The following is a 13,969-nucleotide window of genomic DNA, read 5'->3' on the forward strand; positions in this document are numbered from 1 at the left end:
CTTTCTTAATAATAGAGAAATAGAAATGAGAGAAACCAGTCTTTACCATGTTACATAATGCAAAATATTTCATGCGCAAATTTTTTATATGCAAAATATTTTTATTATGTTGCTTTCTCATTAAACCATCATGAAAAGGAATGTCCAACCTACTTTATTTTTTTAAATATGCTACTACCACATACAATACTGCCTCCTGGCTCTTCAAGAAAGAAGATAAAATGTGAAAATTACTATTACATCAACTACCTATTGAGAGAAAGTTTTCTGTTGTTGTTGTCCTCACTGTCATTGCTGTCACCATTTTTGCTGTTGTTATTGTTTTATTGTTGTTTGAAAACACAACTTTCAAGCAGGGTATTCTACTTTAATGAGTTTTGCCTTTTCATTTTATAATCTGAGTATTTTAGAGAAAATGGAATACCAATCCTTACAACTGACACAGACCTCAAGCAGTTACGTGATGAATGTGATTCAACTCCACAGTGCCAACACCAGGCCTGGGATGTTGAGAACTCATAAGAGCAACATGAAGAAATTCCTTATTAGAAGGTCGCATGAGGGGCTGGGGGTTTAGCTCAGCAGCACAGCGCCTGCCTGGCAAGTGCAAGGTCATGAGTTCGATTCCCGGTACAGGAAAAAAACAAACAAAAAACAAACATACAAACAGAAGGTAGCATGTACTGCCATTCTACTTTACGCAAGTCACTTCAACTCTTCCATGTATTTTGAAATGTGGGAGACCACTTTTTTCAGATTCTATCCCTTTTTTATTCTACACATACATACAGAACCATTTTCATGGCACTTAAATTTATCTTGTATCAGGGGCTGGGGATTTAGCTCAGAGGCACTGCGCCTGCCTGGCAAGCGCAAGGTTATGAGTTCGATTCCTGGTACTGGAAAAAAAACAAAAAAACAAAAGCAAAAACAAATTTATCTTGTATCAATCACTCAAAAGACTGCTTTCGCGTTCAGTTACTTCCTCTAGGTTTATAAAAGCACATTCTTGCAGCTATACAAACATTTCTATATCAAGCAGTAAACTCTGTCCCATAAGTACGTTCTAGTGCAGATTTAAACAAAATATAAAGTACAATAGGTTTCCATTCTGACTGCTAGAAATGTACATGAAAATATGTTTTACAGTTACAGGAAAAGTCACTAAGGTGTCACTTATAGCAGAACTACTAGTCTCCCAGACAAAGAATGAGCACAATCAAATTCAGTAAGTACTCAAATGATACAGTTATAAAATTGTCATTGTATACCTACAGTTTTCCTTCAGTTTTAATTAAGCAGTACTGAACACTTCACATTTTGTACTTAACTCTCATTCCTACAGCCAGATCTCAAGCTGAGCTTACACCTAGCAAAGTTTGTGTTCATATTCACAAATTCTTAGGCATAACGTTCTATTTCCTTACCTTTCTGTATTGACCACTGTTTTCTTTTATAGACAATTTTTATTTACTTCACGCTTACTGACAATTTACTCTTACACTTGTACTTAAATGTTAAAAGAATATTACCAATGTTCTCATTCAGTTAAAGAAAGCTTTGTTAAGTTGCCACTTCAGATGAACTGTAGAAATATGAGATCCACTCAAAGCAGAGAAGGACACAAAGCAAACTCATGGGGACATAACAGACACGGTAACTTAATTCTTCACGAATCAGCCTGATTATGCAGTTATGTTGTAATATTAAGTAAAATTCAAACGTGTAACAGTCCTACTTAAACGTTTATGTTCAATAGACTTCCATTTTTTTATTACTAACTAGTGAACTGACTCAGCTTTGGATACATTGGTAGATGTACAGTAAGTATACCACATTAATTGTTCAGAATTACCAAAAAGTAGGTTACTAGTTTATATAACGAGTCAATAACCACTTAGTAGATATAACTGAGAGTTGGCAGTTCTCAGGAATTTTCAGAAAGTTCAGAAGACCATTTTTGCAGAGCAACGATGTATCTGGATCATTCTGGCCAAGCGGTAAACGTCAAGCAGCAATGATTTACTCTTTGACCCAGCGATTGTACTTCCAGGGAACTGAGCTATGGAAATAATTGGACAATTGAGCAAACTTTCAACACTTGGATATTCCCTGTGATATCATTTATCCTAGCAAAAAATGACAACCCACATGAATACGTGGATGTTTAAATAAATCATAATGTGTCTACACTGTAAAATATTTCACAATATTAAAGATGATACTTTCAAAACTTAATAGACTAGGGAATTGGGAGAAATTATTATACAAAATTGTGTATACAGTTTAATCTCAATTCTATTAAAATACATACACACAATGTATAAATGTAAGTATGAAATAGCCTCTGTCAATATTATAGTATATCGCTATATTATGGTATACTCAGCCATTTGTTTTCACTTTGCATACCCTTATATGTCACCAGTATCCAACAAAAGCACATACTGCAGTCAGAAAGTGAAATTTAAATATGGTCTTCAGAATACACAATCAGCTATACTTGAAGAATGAATAGGAATCAGAATTTTGTCATTAATGGAACTCCAGTAGAATCAAGAGCATAAATGATACATTGAGATAGTAGAAAAATTCATTTCAGAATAAAATCTATCAGCTCATGAGAGAATAGTAGAAGAAAATCAACACTGTTACATTACTAAAATATAAAGCATATGGATTAGCACACAGTCCTCTGACACTGAGACTCTTAACTTCTCATACATATTGTTCATTCGCTTGCAACAAAAGAGGTTAATTTCTCTCTTATAAACCTAATACTTTTCTGCATACTCCATTACTTTTTTTTTGGTTTTGCTGCCCTATTCCAACACTCCCTAAATTCAAGGAAACACACACACACACACACACACACACACATACCCTTACTATCTCACTATCATCTATTATTCAAGAAAGGTCTCATTGAATAAATGTCTGCTCAGAGGCTCTAAGCAAATTTCATTTCTGAACACTACTGACTGCAGCCCAGCAGGCTATTTCACCAGGATAAGATCACACATTTAATCAAATGCACCAAAAAAAAAAGAAATATCCACAAACTTTGCTTAATAATGAGGAATCATAAAAATAAAATGTTGACAGCATATTAATTTTTAGTGCTCTTTTTTCTTTGAGGATTTTCACCAATAAGGAAGGTCATTGTGCATGGGAATTCTAATTAGGCCTTCAACTAACCTCTAAATGTTCTCCCAAATTATCCTCATATGTTATTACTTTGGCTGAGTTGATACTTAAGAACGAACACAGACACTCAACATAAATTTCTCATTTGAATGAAAAAACAATACACTTAAGAGAATTCTTCATTTATATAAATAATACTTCTTAAGTCACTTAACCCCAGCTGGTCAGATCTCAACATTAAACAATAACCAGACTCTGGTTTTTGTAATTAAAGACAGAGATTGGATGTGTCCATGAAAATATGAAAAACATTCTTATTGAATATGCTGAAGTATGTGTTCACTGGATCCATTAGGCAACTATGAAGTTACACATGATGGATTGATTATTTCAAACACCCTACTTGAAGTAGTTTTGAATATTCTGCCTGTGAACAGGTGTACTTGAATAAACATATATTCCCGTCGGAAGCGTGACATAGAGTACTCTAGCAAGTGTAAAATAATTAATGCTTCAAACAGATGGATGGGTACGTATCTGCAAGCCCATTTATTTTTACTTTTACTTCTGTCTGAACTTATTTTATGCAGTACCTCTTCCCATGCCATAAATTACTGTCTCCTCAATTTCTTCTAGGGTAACTTTTTCTTCCAGGCAATCTGCACTTCTGGGTTAGAAACAATCTGTTCCTTTTCCATCAAGACTTAATGTGGTCAGTGGAACCTATGTATGAGCTGATTCAACCATGAGTACAGTCAGATGGTATATTGTGGAAGTTCTGTTCATGTGAATTGTGCTCAGTGGCTTGATAAACTACACCTAAACCTGTAGGATCAGCATCATCTGCTGCATCTGTATCATCCGCTGCATTCTGCATCACACATATGCAGAAACAATTCGACACTTTTTGTGCCACCAAACCTGTGTCCAGCTCACCTATTTGGCATTGTACGATGGTAACTCCACCATTACGGGATATAATGCACACACTAGTCTGTAAAGTGACATCTTTCAGATAGCTGGGGGCTTTCCCCATACTCAGATGTAGACAGTTTCATTGATGGCTAAAGGTGTTTCTGAAATAAATTTGAAGATCTGAACCCCTTGCAGCCCAGATTTGGTTGGGTTTTCTGGGTGCAATGCATCACTCTGGCCACTTACACAAAAAGTAAACCCATGTTTAAAGGTTTGCCTAACCAATTCTCCACACATCAGATTTGCCACCATTAACAAAGGGTTACTTTTCCCTTTGCTTTAGATAATCTGCTCCTAATTGAGCCTTTATCTCTTCAAACTGTCCATCCATCCACACGGAGACAGCAATATACTCACTGATTGCATGACATAAGCATATTCTTTACTCAAAATCCTTCTAACCGTAAGTGTCTTGAGATTTTTACATGCCTGCTTGTTATGCTTGAATTTTGGACTATTTGTATATACCTCATGAAATATTTTATAGATGGGACCCAAGTCTAAACATTTATGTTTCATAAACATCCAATACACTGGCTGAAGGAAATTTAACATAAAATATTTAGTGTGCTGTATTTTAACTCCGATCCATCACCTAAGGTCAGGTAAGATCTTTTCTGCTTGTGGGCTCATGTTGGTGCTCAAGAAGTTTTGAATTTTAGAGCAGTTCAGATGTTGAATTTTCAGATTACGGATGCCCCATCTGTACTAGACTGGTGCACAGCTGCATATCAACTCACAGTGGGATTAAAGGGAAAGAAATCAATTATCAAAGAGAAGAGAAAGTGGTAGGCTGAGCGGGACACACTGAAGCCAAAGCCTAGTGGGAATTGAGGTTCTCAATATTTCTTGTATCTGCATAAACCTCCATCTTTCTCTTGGGTTATTTAGGTAAAAACACAACAACTTCCCAATAAATTAATAATTTTAGCCTAAAGCTAGCTGGAGGTATCTATGCAAATAAACAGAAAATAAGGAATATACATATTCTACTCAATCTTTTAAGTGGAATTTAAGTCAATATGACAGTTGAGATACTATCCTTAAAGATGCATTATTTCAAATGACTAAAACAGTACTTAACTGTGATGTATGAAATTGAAAATGAAACTGAAATGGAACTGAAATTTTCTAAAACTGAAAACATGATGTTATTTGACAAGAAAGTGGTCCTCTCAGGTCTTGCTCTGTAGTCAACTACAGCTCGCAAAATAACTCACGGGACTGCTTCCACTGAACATTTAAATGCGATGTAAAGATTAATGAGATGGGTATGCACAGCCCTGTGTTAGCACGGAACTACTTCTCAAGAGACTCTTTGTCAGCTTCCTGAAGTCGCGATCAGTATTCTGAGTCAAGGTTCAAGCAACTACCTTCACCCATCGTCAAATCAAGAAAACCAAAAATGTAGGGCAAAAGCCACGCTAATAAAAACTACTGAGACCTTTTATTCTTGACAGGAATAGACTGTCATACAAATAGATGACCATCGGTCAGGACCATTCCTTCCTACCCGAAAGTATTTATTTGGAAGGAGTCTGAGGAAGGTGGGGACCAAAACAAAACAAAATGGGGACTGTTGAAAAACCTCTTACAGGGTCAGCTGTCAATGGAATGCATTTTAGTATTCAAGTTACCCACCCAGGCAGAACATCAAAAACTGGGCCTGTGTCTCTCCCCTATTCTCACAGGATCAGGCTACTGTGAGCTACTGGGGCTGTCCTGAATAGTAACACACTCTTCCCAGCGGGACACACAGACACCAACACAAGCTGAGCAAACAGAAAGGGTGTCAGTTTTTACTCAGCTTTCATGTTCTTCAGTAATGCTTTCTAACACTTAATTCTAGTGCCATTTAGCAAGTTCACTGTCCACTATGGAGTGCATCTTTTCATTCATTTTCACCACCTACCTTTTCCACATGAATGCTGCACAAGATCCAAGTCACACATGTTCAAATACTTTATTAGCAATGGTCACTGAAATCCAGAGGTCAGTTCTAAAATTTGGATGGATGTACGCATGTAGGTATAAGCCTTTCGATCTTTCCAGACCTTCAACCCATTGGGAGGTCTGAATTTTAAGGGTTTCTTTGCATTCATAGCAATCTCATGAGGACTTGCACTTTGGGATTATAGATCTTTTAAAGCATGGAAATCTGTAAGCCTTGGAAATGTATGATGATTTGGTTATAACATTATAGGAAGGTTAGGTGCAGTTAATTGCGAAAGAGATCATGACACCGTGTGAGAAGATGATCAGCTCGTTACAATGTCCATTATTTGCATCTTGCATGCTTTAAAGTCTCAGATGCAGTGCTTGGCAGATGTCAAGAATACTTTATTGCCTATCTGGTGGGGAACTAGTAGCACAGCATAACATTTAAAGATTAAGAGAAAGTGCTCAAAAATATGCATGTAAAGGGTTAAAAAAGGAGGGGGGGAGAGAGAGAGAGAGAGAGGGAGAGAAAGAAACAACATAGGAAAGACAAACAGTCAGGGAACCTTTTTCAGTTGCTTAAAGAAAATGCTATTGATTTTCATAGCTCATCAAGAACTCTTCAATTACGCAAATTATATTTGATTCTCCTAAATTTTCTTAATGACCATACTCCAGGACATTTCTAATAATACTATGACTAATAATAATAGGTCCCATGCATTAAATGCTCATTCAATCAGGTAATTTTGTATTTGTTTCTTATTCTGCTCTACAAGCAGGCAATGTAGATGCTGTCTCTATTTAAGAAATGGCAGAGTCAGACACTTTTGCATTAAAGACTACATTCAAATGTCTCCATTCCAAAAAAAATTATTTCTGAAAAGTTCATAATGAAGAACAGGTCCCAGCCTATGTATGCAGTATAATTTAGGCACAAAGACAAGATACCATGAACCAATGTGGTGGAGGTGACAGGTGCTAACGCACCAGTTTCAGAGTGAGCGGCCTGCGCCAGAAAATATTACAAGCCACTGAATATGTGCAAAACATGCACACAATTTATAAACATATTTAAAATTAAAAGCTTTTGCATAATTCTCAAAGAACTTGACTGAAAAGTATCAAAGTTCTCCAGTGAAACTTTAGCATCTCGTAAAGCTAATTGGTATGTGGAGTATCTTTCACAAGTTAGCATAGCTCACTCACAGACTGAGCTACAGTGTACAATTACCCCAAGGATCCTTTTCACTCAAAATGGCCTGTTGTGGTGCTTAGGTAGTGATTAACAGATTAAGCATGTAGTGCATTCTCCTGATATCACTTCAGAAAACTGATTTCCTCCCTAATAATTCCCAGGATACATAAACATTCAATTAGGGTCTTTGAAACCTAGCTTTAATTGGGTATTCATACTCACTACCCAACTTCAAATTTAGCTCAAGCTAACAAAGGTGATTTATTAACTCTTCCTATAAAAAAGCCAATAATTCTGCCTGAGTTTTAAACTATAAGAGTAAAAATAAAGGAAAGATTATCTTTTATAAGAAACTTTTAAATTTAGAAACAATGTGAGGTATACTCTACAGGAAGGATTGATTTGTCTCCTAGAACCCTCAAGAAATCCAATGTTGGGATGATGATGAAAATAATAATAACCACAACAAACATTATTAATTTGCAATTTGTTCTTTGTATTCATTTGCTCATTAAATTTGCAAAATAATCCGTAAATTTGGTACAATGGTTAAGCCCATTAAAATGAATCAAGAAATTAAGGCACAGTTAGATCAAGCATCTTCCCCAAATCGACTGACCTCTCAAACTCAAGCAAATCTATTGGAATCCCTTTCTCTTAACCTCTACACCATTCTGCCTTTCTAGAGAAAAGAATGCCTGTATTGTACGTTTGCCCATTTGCTTCTGTGAAGGGATCATGCTGGAGATACGCAGGTTTCAACTTCCCATTTCCCTACATGGGAAACAAAAAACTGACAGCAAGTTTTCTACATTGGAACTTTAAGAAACAAAATAATAAACAAGTGAAATAATGAATAAGTAATAGTCTACCAGCCAGTTCTTTCCAAAGTTTCAACACCTACTTGTGTTCCCACACTCTATGGCTCCATTTGTGGTTAGATGGATGCCTTTTCTAAGAAAAAGAGGCACCACCCTAGGAGTTTATTTGAGAGATTCTCAATCATTCTGGTACCAGGATCATTCTACACCCTTAAAAATTAATGATTCAATGTGACTTTTGATTATGTCTTCTGCCACCATCAATGTGTTTATATTAATAAGCTGGGGAAAATTTCAAGTAAGACTATAAAAGTTTACATGCCATATGCCAGCTGATCATACATCTTTACCTGCTGGAAAACCCCACTGTGCATTTGTTATAGAATGAGAGGAAAGAATATCTATGCATTATTAAGCAAATGCTTTTCTCTTTGTACATCCTCCCAAAGGGCCACAGGGTTCTCAAATCATACCTTGACAACACTGTTATAAGAAACTGTTAGTTCCACAAAATCCCTGACCTACAAGTTTTAGCAGACAGAAACAGTCAGTAGGACACATTATCTTTCCCTGCCAAAAATAGTTTTTAAAATAAAAGGGGTTACCAATAATAGTAATCCATCTAATTTCTTGAATAATATGGACCAAGTTGCAACGTCATCTCTATCTACAATTACTCTGAGAAAGACAAACATTAACAGTGACACTAACGTCTTGTTTTAAGTGTCTATAAGACATAAGCAAGACACAGTATGTTGACATTTGCAGAGTCTAAGGACTGAGAGTGTCAGTGGTTGAGACTAGCGTAACTGAGGCCCTGACTTCAATCCCCAGCACTACAAAACACAAACCAAGATTTTAAAAAATTATAGAATCCGTTATGTTCAAATACAGGAAGAGCTTAACCTTGTCATCCACCCTACAAAATAGGTGGAGGGCTTCAACTACTTCTGAGTCAGACAATTATATTTTCTTCTTTATATTTTGTATTTGTGAATGAATGAACACCTTTCACTACTCTAAGTATGTATACATACAGCAGGGTACTTACGTAGTAGTAGAGTTAATTTCATTGATACTTAGCTCAAGATAATGCAGTAAAGGTTTTGACACGAAAAGCTGTACATCTTGGGAATCATAAATACTAGCTAATGTGTAGGATACCCACACTACCTTCTCAAAGGCCAATAAACAGCAATAACAAAATCACAATGAATGAAAATTCTGGATTTTTCTCTGCACTGATCAACAACTCTCTAACCATGCACACACATGCCCACACACACACACTCTCTCTCTTACACACACACACACACACACAGTGAGAGATAACAAAGAAAAAATAGGAGGCCCCTACTCATCCTTAAAAATTTCCTCATCATTTTATTATAAAATGGGGTGTTCTTAAAGAAATGTATTCACATTAAAGAAAAGCTATTGCAACAATAATCTAAATGTACCTATGTTCTTTAGGGCAAACAAATGATGCATTATAACACAGTCTCAGTCTTTAGGGATCTTCCCTAAGTGAACAAATGCGTATTTTGAATATAATGCAAATCTAAGTACTCAAAGGCAAAGTAGCCATTTGCAAAATTTAGGGAAGGATCAACTCCCTGCAATTCCAACTACTCTCTCCATTCACAACATGATGAATGAAAGCAGCACAGCTTTTCTCAGAATCAGTGTTTGATCCTAAATACAAAAATTGCAATCATTTTCCTCACTGATTTCTGGGCCAAAATGCCCCACTTTTAACAGTAACTGTCACTTCTATTTCTCTTTCCAAAGAGTTTCAACCGAGGCTTAAAATGGTCCAAATCAAATATAAAAAACAATTTAGTTTTTGCATTATATGATTGGATTTACTTCAAATCTTGTGATTTTTACAATCTTTTCTTAACTACTCATGATTTCCTTTGCTATAGCTCACAGAAGAATCAAAGGTAAATCAAGTGTATAAAAATATGCCTACCCTAATTACTAGAAGCCATGCCAGGCACCGCGGCTGGTGCCAGTAAGTCCCATACTCTCTATTATTCCCTGTGGAAAGGAATATTTAAATCTGCAAAATGTAAGAAGGATAATATTAAGAAAGGCATTTCTGAAAGACCTTCAATTCATATCATTGAGCAGGGCTCTCATCTGAAAGATAATCATACCGCGCAGCCTAGACCGAGACATCAAAAGCATCTATTCATCAAACAAATCACATGCTGGCTTATCACTCTCCTGGCCAGGGAAGCTTGATAGAGTCTAACATCGCTACCGAAAATAAATAAATAAATAAATAGTTCACACATCCTTTCTACTAACCATATCTCCCAAGTTTGTAGGAATAGTGCAGCCATAAGTACTCTAAAGGAGTAGCCTATTAAATATTTAGTGATAAAGCAGGGCTGTGAAATAGCAAACACACATTCACCTTCAGCTAAAGACAGTACAATACGCCGAGACACAGTTCTAATGCCATCAGGACCTGTGGAATGGACGACTGCTTAGAATGACATGCTACTAGAAAACAAAGACTAGATCTGATCAAATCTTCTAATGTTAGGACTGGGAATTATTCCAGTTACTTCTTCTAAAATGGGAGGGAAAGGATTCCTTAAAGCCCAGAAAGATTTGCAGGTGTGAAGACTAACACCTTCTACAAATGAAACAAACATACAAAGCTAGATTTTTATGAGTTAAATCATAACTCCACAAGTTTTCTATTCGAGTGATGGTCACCTGAATACCTCTTATAAAATATAACTTAATCAAAATCAAGCATCAATGATTCAATATTTTTCATTAGCAACCTCAGCTTTTTCAAGAGATCAATTTTTTTTTTAAGAAAAGGCAATTAGTGCACGGAAAGACAAAGACAAAGTGCCCATTCACAGTGCCATACTTTCAAAACAAAATAGAACATAGCCATTTTCTACAAACACCAAAGCAGTCAGAGCTAACCTAGAACTAAGGAACTTAATTTTTTCATTATTGAAATTGAAAAGCACTTCTCTTTACACAAGTTAGCTGTTTAAGAAAACTATCCTTGCACAGTTTTTTACCTTTAGTTACTAAAAACAAAAAAAACTGGATGCAACAAAGCTGGGAGACATTTCAACATAAATATCCTTCAACTTCTACCCAAATTATCTAGTATCCTCTTTTGGTGCTACTATAACAGAACTACCGATTCTGTTTGCAATCCTTGCACAGACAAATGGGGCGCCGGAACTTCAGATCATTTAGTACCATTACTAATTCAAAACTGTATTAAGAAATCTAGCTAAGCTCTGTGGTCCCACAGGGAAATGCAGTATGGGAGAATCTCCGAAAAGAAATTCGCGGAACAAGTGTTTCTTTGAAGATTCTGTGATGACATTCTGTAGTGATGCTAACCCCTAGCACACTAAAATTAGCGAACCGCCTATTTACTTCGGAGCAAAACACCGAAGACAATTTTTTTTTTCCTTCCTGCCAGACTCTATGCGTCTCATTTCCCCAGCAGCTGGCTGGAAGTATGTAAAATCGTAAACGCAAGGAGCCCTCTACTTCCTAACGTGTAATCCACCCAGGAAAGTAAACATCACAGAGAGCAGTGGCTTCGGCTGGGAAGGAGACTGTGGCGGGGATGCTCACACAGTTGTTTACAATGTTCTCCAACTACCGCAGGCGGGGATCACACGGAGACCCAGGGAGGAGGCGCCCCGAAGCTGCCTCAGGAGACTCCAGTTCGCCCAACTGCGCTCTATCTCCAGCCACAAAAAAAGGCAGTGCGTGTTTCTATCCAAGCAAAGTAACCAGAGCATTCTTGGGGCCAGGGGCTGATCAATTGCTTCAATCTGCGCCACTCTAGCTGGTCCAGGCTGGGTGCGTCGAGCGCTGCACCACAGACTCGAGCGCCTCGTACGCAGTCACCCAGCTGCGTCTCTCCCGGGGAGAGGGAACGCGCGGGGAGTCTTCCTCTCAACCCTGCCGGGCCCCCTCGGCCTTGGCCTCCTTAAACCAGATTTTCCAGTTAAGCGGATCCCAAGCGATTTCGATGAGCAAGCCTAGCTGAGGAAGCATCAGCTCTCTCATCCCAGCACAGATCTCCGTGCCATCCCCGGGGCGCGCACACGCAGACACGCACACACCGACCCCACTGCCAACTAACCCCGCAGAGAAGGTCGCCCCCACCCCTGAACACCCTGAACACACACGCGCGCGCGCACACACACACACACCTGTACCGGCGGGTGCCGGGCTCGCTCGGCCCGCAAGCGCCCACGGGGACCAGCGTCTGGGTGGCGGAGGCACCGGCGCTGGGCTGCAGCCCGGAGACTTCTCATCTCCCGGGAGAAGGGCCAGGTGCCAACCCTCCTACCTGTAACCGCCGGCCACGGCCACCGACGCTCTGCCCACCCCACCCCGGCTCCAGATTCATTCGGCACCACCCGCTGCCCGTGCCCACGACCGGCACAGCTCAGCCAGGCCACCTACGAAAGCGGCAGCTTCCTCCAGCCACAGCCATCTAACAAAGCCCGGGCGCGCAGGTCTAAACCAAACTGCCGTGAAGGGGACACCGCGCGCAGGGTGCGAGAAGCGGGCGCTGCTCCACGACTCTGGGGCGCGACCTGGACGAACGCGGCCACCGTGGACGCTCGCGGCCGGCGTCGGGAGGGTCGCGCCAGGCTCGCCGCCCCGCATTCTCCGCCATCCAAGAGCCCCGCTCCTCACCGGTCCCCGGCGCTCCTCCAGCCTCTCCCACTCGACTGGAAGAGCCCCGGCCCGGCGGAGAACAGGCGCCCCCTCGACTGCCGGCTGCCCTCGCGGGGGAAGACACGGGGGGCGAGGGGAGGGGAAACTCCGGGGACCGAACCCGTGCCTGCGCCCCAGCGTGTGCGCCCGCGAAGGCGCCGGTCTCCTCTGCCGTTCGTCACCCGTCGGCCGCCACATCGCCCAATGGCTGGGGAACCTCGAACCCGTGCCCAACCAAAGCCCAGCGCCCACCAGCCAGGAGGCTCGCTCCCCGCCCCGCACCACGATCGGATGAGTGTGTGTGCGTGCGTGTGCGAGCGCGTGAGGGCGAGTGTGAGGCGAGTGTGCGAGTGGAAGGGTGAGTGTGCGCGAACCCCACAAGCCCCCCTCCCAGCTGCTTGTCCGGCGAATGCCACCGCCTGCGCCGGGCCAGGGCAACCACCACCAGGGAGAGTGCGAGGCTTAAATTACCTTTCGCCACCGCCGGTCCCGAGCTCGTCCCATCAGCTCCTCAACAACCTGCAGCGGGGCGCAGTTTCCAATCCGGCCATGGAGCACGGGGCAGCGCGGGTCCCCGCCACCCGCGGCGGGGACGGAGGACGAAGTGCAGAGGGCGGCGGGAGGGTGGAGACCCCAGTCCAGCAAACAGCAACAGAAAGTCTCTCTCCCTGTCTTCGGCTACACAGCCATGGAGAAGGGAAGGGGCGGGAAAAAGCCCCAGCGCCCGGCTCCGCTTAGGCTTCCTCGCTTCCCACACCCCAGCGGGGCGACAGCGGAGCGCAGAGAAAGGAGGGTCCACACGTCTCCCGAGTCCACAGTTGCACAACTTCGGAGTCGGGCTGGGTCGGCGGCGGCCGGGGACCGCGGGCGGCTCTCAACCTGCGGCAGCCGCCGCCGCCACCGCCGGGCTGCTGCGCCCCTCGCCGCCGCCGCTCGGGAGAAGACGCCGCCGCGCGCGAGGCTCTGCCACCATCCCCCGCCGATCGCAGACCCAGTTCCCACCCCACCCCCTTCCCTTTCTTCTTCTTCCTCCTCTTCCTCGTCCTCCCCTCCGCCTGGCGCGGGAGGGCTGCGAAGGCAGGGCAGCGCGAGGGCCCGGCGCCCCTCCGCGCGCGGCTCTCCGTCTCCTCCCGCCGCTGCCCGGGCTCCGCTGTCCGCC

The 13,969-nt window shown here is 41.6% G+C and overlaps 1 protein-coding gene across 11 annotated transcripts in view; it reads right to left on the minus strand.

Annotated features, from left to right (window-relative positions):
- The window catches only part of Adgrl3 (adhesion G protein-coupled receptor L3), a 796,065-nt gene extending 782,369 nt beyond the window's left edge, over positions 1 to 13,696 (minus strand). For 4 of the 11 annotated variants that reach the window (XM_005392863.2, XM_013518568.1, XM_013518570.1 and 1 more), the window contains exon 1: positions 13,282 to 13,695. The gene's annotated coding sequence lies outside the window, so the exon portion shown is untranslated. Of the gene's footprint in view, positions 1 to 13,281 lie in introns of all 11 variants that reach the window. The other 7 variants (XM_013518571.1, XM_005392859.2, XM_005392857.2 and 4 more) reach the window with 3 other exon arrangements.
- Between the last annotated feature and the right edge of the window lie 273 nt (positions 13,697 to 13,969).

The sequence above is a fragment of the Chinchilla lanigera genome, unplaced genomic scaffold, assembly GCF_000276665.1.
Source record: "Chinchilla lanigera isolate Chin_1 unplaced genomic scaffold, ChiLan1.0 scaffold00046, whole genome shotgun sequence".
In the NCBI taxonomy this organism is placed as follows: Eukaryota; Metazoa; Chordata; class Mammalia; order Rodentia; family Chinchillidae; genus Chinchilla; species Chinchilla lanigera.